This window comes from Bufo gargarizans, unplaced genomic scaffold (assembly GCF_014858855.1).
Source record: "Bufo gargarizans isolate SCDJY-AF-19 unplaced genomic scaffold, ASM1485885v1 fragScaff_scaffold_782_pilon:::fragment_2:::debris, whole genome shotgun sequence".
NCBI classification, from domain to species: Eukaryota; Metazoa; Chordata; class Amphibia; order Anura; family Bufonidae; genus Bufo; species Bufo gargarizans.
The window spans coordinates 35,941-46,543 of NW_025334188.1; the positions used below are offsets into that span (position 1 = coordinate 35,941).

Genomic DNA, 10,603 nt, shown 5'->3' on the forward strand with positions numbered 1-10,603 from the left:
CAAAACTTTAGTTCAGAAGAGGCAAAAAAAAATTAGAGGAAAAAAAAGGGATTATAGCACTATATTAGCTAAATTACAATCTATATGTGTATTTTACGAAATTTCGTAATATTGCTCTAACTTCGTCTTTTAGAATATTCGTAATATTGCTCTAACTTCGTCTTTCAGAATATTACGAAAATTCTAAAAGACGAAGTTAGAGCAATATTAAGAACATTTGCAAAAGTCGAAATTGCGATGCGAGTAATATAACACGAAATAATCGCATGAAGATTTCAACTTTGCACTGCTATATTCCATATTCTAGCCTAATATGGAATATAGCAGTGCTAACTTAGCACAGCTATATTCCATATTAGGCTAGAATATGGAATATAGCAGTGCTAAATTGAAATCTTCATGCGATTATTTCGTGTTATATTACTCGCATCGCAATTTCGACTTTTGCGAAATTTCGTAAAATACACATATAGATTAGATTGTAATTTAGCTAATATGGAATATAGCAGTAAGTTGAAAACACCACTGACTGGAGCAGCCAGGAAGCCAGGAATCCAAAGGACAGGTAAGAACAACTTTAGGGAAGTGGGAAAGAAAAAAATATAATCATAAAAAAAAAAAAAAAAATGAATATTCGAATTCGCGAATATATAGAACGATATTCTAAATATTTGCGAAATCTCGAAATTGCAATATTCGAGAAACAATTTTGCAATTCGAATATTCGCGCTCAACACTAGTTAAGAGCTTTAAATTGAAAGTTTGCAGCTATTGAAGCTTTCACTTTGGTCTTCACCTAGGACCTGCTTCATGTTAGTCTGATATAAAAACTATTTAGGGTTTTTCCATAAAACTGACAGTTTTTTCGCCTAAATATATAAACTTTTGGAAAACACATATGCATTATTTTGGGTTTTGTGATTCTTTTTAAGATGCATTTGGGAAAGTAAATGGTTTCACTGGGGATTGAACCCAGGACCTTCTGCGTGTAAAGCAGACGTGATGACCACTACACTATGAAACCAGAACAGCTTAAAAGGTCAATCGTCCTTTGAAACAATATGATGCCTGTCAAGGAGCATTTTAGATGTGAAGAAAATTGTGCCTCCCCAATGGCAAATTCAACAATTTCTCTTGATTATATGAATCTTAAAGTGGAAACCAGTTAAGAGCTTTAAATTGAAAGTTCGCAGCTATTGAAGCTTTCACTTTGGTCTTCACCTAGGACCTGCTTCATGTTAGTCTGATATAAAAAAAATTGTTTTTTCCATTAAACTGACAGTTTTTTCGCCTAAATATATAAACTTTTGGAAAACGTATATGCATTATTTTGGGTTTTGTGATTCTTTTTAAGATGCGTTTGGGAAAGTAAATGGTTTCACTGGGGATTGAACCCAGGACCTTCTGCGTGTAAAGCAGACGTGATGATTAGAGTTGAGCGAACACCTGGATGTTCGGGTTCGAGAAGTTCGGCCGAACTTCCCGGAAATGTTCGGGTTCGGGATCCGAACCCGATCCGAACTTCGTCCCGAACCCGAACCCCATTGAAGTCAATGGGGACCCGAACTTTTCGGTACTAAAAAGGCTGTAAAACAGCCCAGGAAAGGGCTAGAGGGCTGCAAAAGGCAGCAACATGTAGGTAAATCCCCTGCAAACAAATGTGGATAGGGAAATGAATTAAAATAAAAATTAAATAAATAAAAATTAACCAAAATCAATTGGAGAGAGGTCCCATAGCAGAGAATCTGGCTTCACGTCACCCACCACTGTAAGAGTCCATTTTCATAAATTTAGGCCCAGCACCCAGGCAGAGGAGAGACGTCCCGTAACAGACAATCTGGCTTCATGTCAGCAGAGAATCAGTCTTCATATCAGAGCAGAGAATCAGGCTTCACGTCAGCCACCAATGCAACAGTCCATTGTCAGATATTTAGGCCCAGCACCCAGGCAGAGGAGAGAGGTCCCGTAACAGACAATCTGGCTTCATGTCAGCAGAGAATCAGTCTTCATATCATAGCAGAGAATCAGGCTTCACGTCAGCCACCAATGCAACAGTCCATTGTCAGATATTTAGGCCCAGCACCCAGGCAGAGGAGAGAGGTCCCGTAACAGACAATCAGGCTTCACGTCAGCCACCAGTGCAACAGTCCATTGGCATATATTTAGGCCCAGCACCCAGGCAGAGGAGAGAGGTCCCATAACAGAGAATCTGGCTTCATGTCAGCAGAGAATCAGTCTGCATGTCATAGCAGAGAATCAGGCTTCACGTCAGCCACCACTGCAATAGTCTATTGTCATAAATTTAGGCCAAGCACCCAGGCAGAGGAGAGAGGTCCCGTAACAGACAATCTGCAGAGAATCAGTCTTCATATCATAGCAGAGAATCAGGCTTCACGTCACCCACCACTGTAAGAGTCCATTTTCATAAATTTGGGCCCAGCACCCAGGCAGAGGAGAGAGGTCCCGTAACAGACAATCTGGCTTCATGTCAGCAGAGAATCAGTCTTCATATCATAGCAGAGAATCAGGCTTCACGTCACCCACCACTGTAAGAGTCCATTTTCATAAATTTAGGCCCAGCACCCAGGCAGAGGAGAGAGGTCACGTAACAGACAATCTGGCTTCATGTCAGCAGAGAATCAGTCTTCATATCATAGCAGAGAATCAGGCTTCACGTCACCCACCACTGTAAGAGTCCATTTTCATAAATTTAGGCCCAGCACTCAGGCAGAGGAGAGAGGTCCCGTAACAGACAATCTGGCTTCATGTCAGCAGAGAATCAGTCTTCATATCATAGCAGAGAATCAGGCTTCACGTCACCCACCACTGTAAGAGTCCATTTTCATAAATTTAGGCCCAGCACCCAGGCAGAGGAGAGAGGTCCCGTAACAGACAATCTGGCTTCATGTCAGCAGAGAATCAGTCTTCATATCATAGCAGAGAATCAGGCTTCACGTCACCCACCACTGTAAGAGTCCATTTTCATAAATTTAGGCCCAGCACCCAGGCAGAGGAGAGAGGTCCCGTAACAGACAATCTGGCTTCATGTCAGCAGAGAATCAGTCTTCATATCATAGCAGAGAATCAGGCTTCACGTCACCCACCACTGTAAGAGTCCATTTTCATAAATTTAGGCCCAGCACCCAGGCAGAGGAGAGAGGTCCCGTAACAGACAATCTGGCTTCATGTCAGCAGAGAATCAGTCTTCATATCATAGCAGAGAATCAGGCTTCACGTCACCCACCACTGTAAGAGTCCATTTTCATAAATTTAGGCCCAGCACCCAGGCAGAGGAGAGAGGTCCCGTAACAGACAATCTGGCTTCATGTCAGCAGAGAATCAGTCTTCATATCATAGCAGAGAATCAGGCTTCACGTCAGCCACCAATGCAACAGTCCATTGTCAGATATTTAGGCCCAGCACCCAGGCAGAGGAGAGAGGTCCCGTAACAGACAATCTGGCTTCATGTCAGCAGAGAATCAGTCTTCATATCATAGCAGAGAATCAGGCTTCACGTCAGCCACCAATGCAACAGTCTATTGTCAGATATTTAGGCCCAGCACCCAGGCAGAGGAGAGAGGTCCCGTAACAGAGAATCTGGCTTCATGTCAGCAGAGAATCAGTCTGCATGTCATAGCAGAGAATCAGGCTTCACGTCAGCCACCACTGCAACAGTCCATTGTCATAAATTTAGGCCAAGCACCCAGGCAGAGGAGAGAGGTCCCGTAACAGACAATCTGGCTTCATGTCAGCAGAGAATCAGTCTTCATATCATAGCAGAGAATCAGGCTTCACGTCAGCCACCAATGCAACAGTCCATTGTCAGATATTTAGGCCCAGCACCCAGGCAGAGGAGAGAGGTCCCGTAACAGACAATCAGGCTTCACGTCAGGCACCAGTGCAACAGTCCATTGGCATATATTTAGGCCCAGCTCCCAGGCAGAGGAGAGAGGTCCCGTAACAGAGAATCTGGCTTCATGTCAGCAGAGAATCAGTCTGCATGTCATAGCAGAGAATCAGGCTTCACGTCAGCCACCACTGCAACAGTCCATTGGCATATATTTAGGCCCAGCTCCCAGGCAGAGGAGAGAGGTCCCGTAACAGACAATCTGGCTTCATGTCAGCAGAGAATCAGTCTTCATATCATAGCAGAGAATCAGGCTTCACGTCAGCCACCAATGCAACAGTCCATTGTCAGATATTTAGGCCCAGCACCCAGGCAGAGGAGAGAGGTCCCGTAACAGACAATCAGGCTTCACGTCAGCCACCAGTCCAACAGTCCATTGGCATATATTTAGGCCCAGCACCCAGGCAGAGGAGAGAGGTCCCGTAACAGAGAATCTGGCTTCATGTCAGCAGAGAATTAGTCTGCATGTCATAGCAGAGAATCAGGCTTCACGTCACCCAACATTGGAACAGTCCATTGGCATATATTTAGGCCCCGGCACCCAGACAGAGGAGAGGTTCATTCAAATTTGGGTAGCCTCGCAATATAATGGTAAAATGAAAATAAAAATAGGATTGAATGAGGAAGTGCCCTGGAGTACAATAATATATGGTTAAGGGGAGGTAGTTAATGTCTAATCTGGACAAGGGACGGACAGGTCCTGTGGGATCCATGCCTGGTTCATTTTTATGAACGTCAGCTTGTCCACATTGGCTGTAGACAGGCGGCTGCGTTTGTCTGTAATGACACCCCCTGCCGTGCTGAATACACATTCAGACAAAACGCTGGCCGCCGGGCAGGCCAGCACCTCCAAGGCATAAAAGGCTAGCTCTGGCCACGTGGACAATTTAGAGACCCAGTAGTTGAATGGGGCCGAACCATCAGTCAGTACGTGGAGGGGTGTGCACACGTACTGTTCCACCATGTTAGTGAAATGTTGCCTCCTGCTAACACGTTGCGTATCAGGTGGTGGTGCAGTTAGCTGTGGCGTGTTGACAAAACTTTTCCACATCTCTGCCATGCTAACCCTGCCCTCAGAGGAGCTGGCCGTGACACAGCTGCCTTGGCGACCTCTTGCTCCTCCTCTGCCTTGGCCTTGGGCTTCCACTTGTTCCCCTGTGACATTTGGGAATTCTCTCAGTAGCGCGTCTACCAACGTGCGCTTGTACTCGCGCATCTTCCTATCACGCTCCAGTGCAGGAAGTAAGGTGGGCACATTGTCTTTGTAGCGTGGATCCAGCAGGGTGGCAACCCAGTAGTCCGCACACGTTAAAATGTGGGCAACTCTGCTGTCAGTTGCGCAGGCACTGCAGCATGTAGTCGCTCATGTGTGCCAGGCTGCCCAGGGGTAAGGACAAGCTGTCCTCTGTGGGAGGCGTATCGTCATCGTCCTGCCTTTCCCCCCAGCCACGCACCAGTGATGGACCCGAGCTGCGTTGGGTGCCACCCCGCTGTGACCATGCTTCATCCTCATCCTCCTCCACCTCCTCCTCATCCTCGTCCTCCTCGTCCTCCAGTAGTGGGCCCTGGCTGGCCACATTTGTACCTGGCCTCTGCTGTTGCCAAAAACCTCCCTCTGAGTCACTTCGAAGAGACTGGCCTGAAAGTGCTAAAAATGACCCCTCTTCCTCCTGCTCATCCTGGGCCACCTCCTCTTCCATCATCGCCCTAAGTGTTTTCTCAAGGAGACATAGAAGTGGTATTGTAACGCTGATAACGGCGTCATCGCCACTGGCCATGTTGGTGGAGTACTCGAAACAGCGCAACAGGGCACACAGGTCTCGCATGGAGGCCCAGTCATTGGTGGTGAAGTGGTGCTGTTCTGTAGTGCAACTGACCCGTGCGTGCTGCAGCTGAAACTCCACTATGGCCTGCTGCTGCTCGCACAGTCTGTCCAGCATGTGCAAGGTGGAGTTCCACCTGGTGGGTATGTCGCATATGAGGCGGTGAGCGGGAAGGCTGAAGTTACGCTGTAGCGCAGACAGGCGAGCAGCAGCAGGATGTGAACGCCGGAAGCGCGAACAGACGGCCCGCACTTTATGCAGCAGCTCTGACATGTCGGGGTAGTTGTGAATGAACTTCTGCACCACCAAATTCAGCACATGCGCCAAGCAAGGGATGTGCGTCAAACTGGCTAGTCCCAGAGCTGCAACGAGATTTCGCCCATTATCACACACCACCAGGCCGGGCTTGAGGCTCACCGGCAGCAACCACTCGTCCTGTGCGGTGTGGGGCCTGTCCCCCAAACATATGAGTTTCAGAATGGCCTGCTGACGTTTACCCCGGGCTGTGCTGAAGTTGGTGGTGAAGGTGTGTGGCTGACTAGATGAGCAGGTGGAAGAAGAGGAGGAGGAAGTCGAGTAGGAGGAGGTGGCAACAGGAGGCAAAGAATGTTGCCCTGTGATCCTTGGCGGCGGAAGGACGTGCGCCAAACAGCTCTCCGCCTGGGGCCCAGCTGCCACTACATTTACCCAGTGTGCAGTTAGGGAGATATAGCGTCCCTGGCCATGCTTACTGGTCCACGTATCTGTGGTTATGTCATGGTCTTACCTCCTTGCTGTTCCCTTCGTTTGACATGTGCTGGCGGCCATCTTGGTTTCTGGGTTTTCTTGTAGCCTCCCACCCTGCGGCTCCTCCTTCCCACTGGGAGGAGCTGGATGCCCAGCTCATATATATAGGAGGTCTGTGGCTTCAGTTCCTTGCTTGGTCCTCCTGTGTTCACATGCCTCCAAGACTGCTGCTGCTTCTGGTTCCTGATCCTGGCCTCGTCTGACTACCCCGTTGGTTCCTGATTCCGGCTTCGTCTGACTACCCCGTTGGTTCCTGATTCCGGCTTCGTCTGACTACCCCGTTGGTTCCTGTTCCTGGCTTCGTCTGACTACCCTTCTGGTTCCTGACCTCTGTCTCCGCAAGACCCTGCTTCGGTTTAGCCATCCGTTCGGACTTTGCTTACGGCTTGCTCTTCAATAAAACCTTCTTATTTTCCACTTATCTCTTGTTGTACGTCTGGTTCATGGTTCCATGACATTAGGACCAAGCCATGAATTCTGACGGTACAGGGCCACCCTCGCTACCTACGCTGGTTGCCAGACTTGATCAGCAGGATCACCTGTTGGGTCGGTTCGCTGTGGCGTTGCAAACCCTGCTTGAACGCACGGCTCATTTAGCTTCCGTTGCCGATGGGTCGGTTGTCGCTCCTGGGCCCGCTCCTACTGCCGCTCCGGTTGTTGCGCCAGAGTCTACCCTGACACCTGTTGCTGCGCCTGTGGTGTTTCAGGGTATGACCGGTTCTGCCCCCCTTCCACAGCGCTTTGGGGGAGAGCCAACTCAGTGCCGAGGTTTCCTTAACCAGGTGGGCATTTACTTCGAGTTGCTGCCACATGCCTTTCCTACTGAGAGATCAAGGGTGGGCTTCTTGATCTCGCTGCTCTCGGACAAGGCCTTGGCCTGGGCCAGCCCTTTATGGGAGAACAACAATCCGGTGGTTGCCGAGTTTTCCGGTTTTGTTGCTTCTCTTCGGAAGGTATTCGATGTGCCGGCTCGTGCTGCCTCTGCTGCGAAGCTCCTTATGTCCATCAGACAGGGTTCACGATCCGTAGCTGAATACGCCATTGAGTTTCGTACCCTGGCAGCAGAGGTGGGCTGGAATAATGAGGCTCTGGTCGCTGCTTTCTCTCATGGTCTCTCGGATGCCTTGAAGGATGAGGTTGCAGCTAAGGACCTACCAGTGGAGCTCGAGTCTCTTATTTCTTTCCTGATTTTGATTGACACCAGACTCAGGGAGAGACCTTCCTTTAAGGAGAGCCTGCGGAGGTCTCCTAACAGATTGGCGCCTACGTTTGCTGTCCCACCCGTGCCTCCCTCTCCTCCCACGCCTCCTGGGGATGACTTGTCTGGGGGTGAACCCATGCAGCGGGGGTTTGCTCGCCTGTCTGAGGGGGAGAGGGTACTCCGGAGACGCGAGGGCCGATGCATGTACTGTGGTCTCGGTGGGCATTTTCGGTTGGCATGTCCGAACCGTCCGGGAGAACGCTCGCACCTGAGGTCCTGTCGGGGGCAGATCTTGGGTGGAGTCTCCTCGTCCCCGGTTTCCCGTGTTGACAAACCACTGATCACGGTTGTCCTCTCCTGGGTCGGGGGCTCGGTGACGACCCAGGCGTTGGTGGACTCTGGTGCTGGTGGTTTGTTCATTGATAGAGTGTTCGTTGCCGCCAATTCCATTCCTCTGCAGCCTCGAGGTTCCCCACTGGCTCTTGAGGCGATAGACGGCAGACCCCTTCTGCCGCCACACGTGACTCATGAGACCCTTCCAGTGGGGATAGCCATTGGTGCCGTTCACAGAGAGTCGGTCTGTCTCCAGGTTATTTCGTCTCCACACTACTCGGTGGTCTTGGGGTACCCCTGGCTCCAGAAGCATAATCCGACTTTCGATTGGAGATCGGTCGAGATCCTCTCGTGGTCACCGCAGTGTGGGGCTAGTTGCATCCATGGGCCTGTCAAGTTGCTGTGTACTTCCTCGGACTCTCTGTTGCCTCCTGAATACGAAGAGTACCGGGATGTATTCGATAAGGTGCGCGCGGTTGCCCTACCTCCGCACCGCCCATACGATTGTGCCATAGAGTTACAATCCGGTGCCGTTCCTCCTCGTGGCAAAGTCTATCCACTGTCGGTAGCGGAGAATGAGGCCATGGAGGAGTACGTGAGGGAGGCGCTTTCACGCGGACACATTCGCAAATCCTCGTCCCCGGCAGGGGCTGGATTTTTCTTTGTGAAAAAGAAGGGCGGCGAGTTGAGGCCTTGCATCGATTACAGGGGTCTCAATCGCATCACGATCAAGAACGCTTACCCGATACCCTTGATTTCCGAGCTGTTCGATCGCCTCAAAGGGGCCACGGTCTTTACCAAACTCGACCTGAGGGCGGCATATAACCTGGTAAGGATCAAGGCGGGCGATGAGTGGAAGACCGCGTTTAACACCAGGACCGGTCATTATGAATCCTTGGTTATGCCCTTTGGGTTGTGCAATGCGCCCGCAGTCTTCCAGGAATTCATCAACGATGTTTTCCGTGACCTGTTGCAGCAGTGTGTGGTGGTCTATTTGGATGACATCTTGGTATATTCTGCATCCATGGAGGCCCACATTCTGGATGTCAGACGAGTGTTGCAACGCTTACGAGAGAACAAGCTGTTCGGTAAGCTTGAGAAATGCGAATTTCACCGATCCCAGGTAACCTTCTTAGGTTACATCATTTCCGCTGAGGGGTTCTCCATGGATCCTGAGAAGGTTTCGGCTGTCTTACAGTGGCCCCAGCCCAGTGGGCTTCGTGCCCTGCAGCGCTTTTTGGGCTTCGCCAATTATTATCGGAAGTTCATCAGGGACTTTTCCATGCTAGCCAAGCCTCTCACGGATCTGACCAGGAAGGGCAGTAATCCTCAGGTCTGGCCGCTCGAGGCCATCCGAGCTTTTGAGGCTCTAAAGTCCGCCTTTGTGTCGGCTCCGATTCTGTCGCATCCCAACCCTGGGTTGCCTTTTGTCCTCGAGGTGGACGCGTCTGAGACGGGAGTAGGCGCCCTCCTGTCTCAGCGTAGAACACCAGAGGGTCCTCTGCTTCCTTGTGGGTTTTACTCCCGGAAACTGTCTTCCGCGGAGTGCAACTATCAGATTGGTGACAGGGAGTTATTGGCCATCGTGCAGGCCCTTAAAGAATGGAGGCACTTGCTCGAGGGCTCGGTGGTTCCGGTTCTCATCCTGACGGACCACAAGAATCTGACCTACCTCTCTGAGGCCAAGAGATTGACACCACGTCAGGCCAGATGGGCTCTGTTCTTGTCACGTTTTAATTACGTGGTCTCCTACCTACCCGGCTCCAAGATCAGAGCGGATGCCTTATCACGGCAGTACTCCGAGCTGTCCGGGGAGGAGTCGATTCCGACTACGGTCATACCCCCGAATCAGATCCTGGCCGCTATTCGCACCAGCCTGACTTCTCCTCTGGGTGAGCAGATTTTGGCGGCTCAATCTGGTGCTCCCTCTGGGAGACCCAACGGCAGATGTTTTGTGCCTGAGGAGTTGCGCACTCGGTTGTTGCGAACCTACCATAACTCCAAGGCCGCGGGGCACCCTGGAAAGAATCAGCTGTCCTGGGCGGTTTCACGTCTGTTCTGGTGGCCTTCTCTACGTTCCGACATCGCCGCATATGTAGCGGCATGCTCCGTTTGTGCCCAGAGTAAGTCCCCTCGGCACCTTCCGTTGGGCCTTTTGCAACCCATAGCCACCGGGGAGCGTCCATGGTCACACCTGGGGATGGATTTCATTGTGGACCTCCCTGCATCCCGAGGCCATACGGTCATTCTCATGATTGTGGATCGGTTTTCCAAAATGTGCCACTGTGTTCCTCTCAAGAAGTTACCCTCTGCACAAGAGTTGGCCTCGATTTTTGCCAGGGAGGTCTTCCGGTTGCACGGTTTGCCCAAGGAGATTGTGTCGGATCGGGGGAGTCAGTTTGTGTCCAGGTTCTGGCGCGCCTTTTGCTCCCAGTTGGGGATTCATCTCTCTTTCTCCTCGGCCTACCACCCTCAGTCCAATGGGGCCGCAGAACGATCCAATCAGGCCTTGGAGCAATTCCTTCGTTGCTATGTCTCCGATCACCAAGACAA

At 50.6% G+C, this 10,603-nt stretch overlaps 1 non-coding gene across 1 annotated transcript; it reads right to left on the reverse strand.

The window, feature by feature from the left end:
- Positions 1 to 951: 951 nt before the first annotated feature.
- On the reverse strand, positions 952 to 1,024 carry TRNAV-UAC. Its single transcript has one exon. It is a non-coding gene; the product is annotated as a tRNA-Val (tRNA).
- Between the last annotated feature and the right edge of the window lie 9,579 nt (positions 1,025 to 10,603).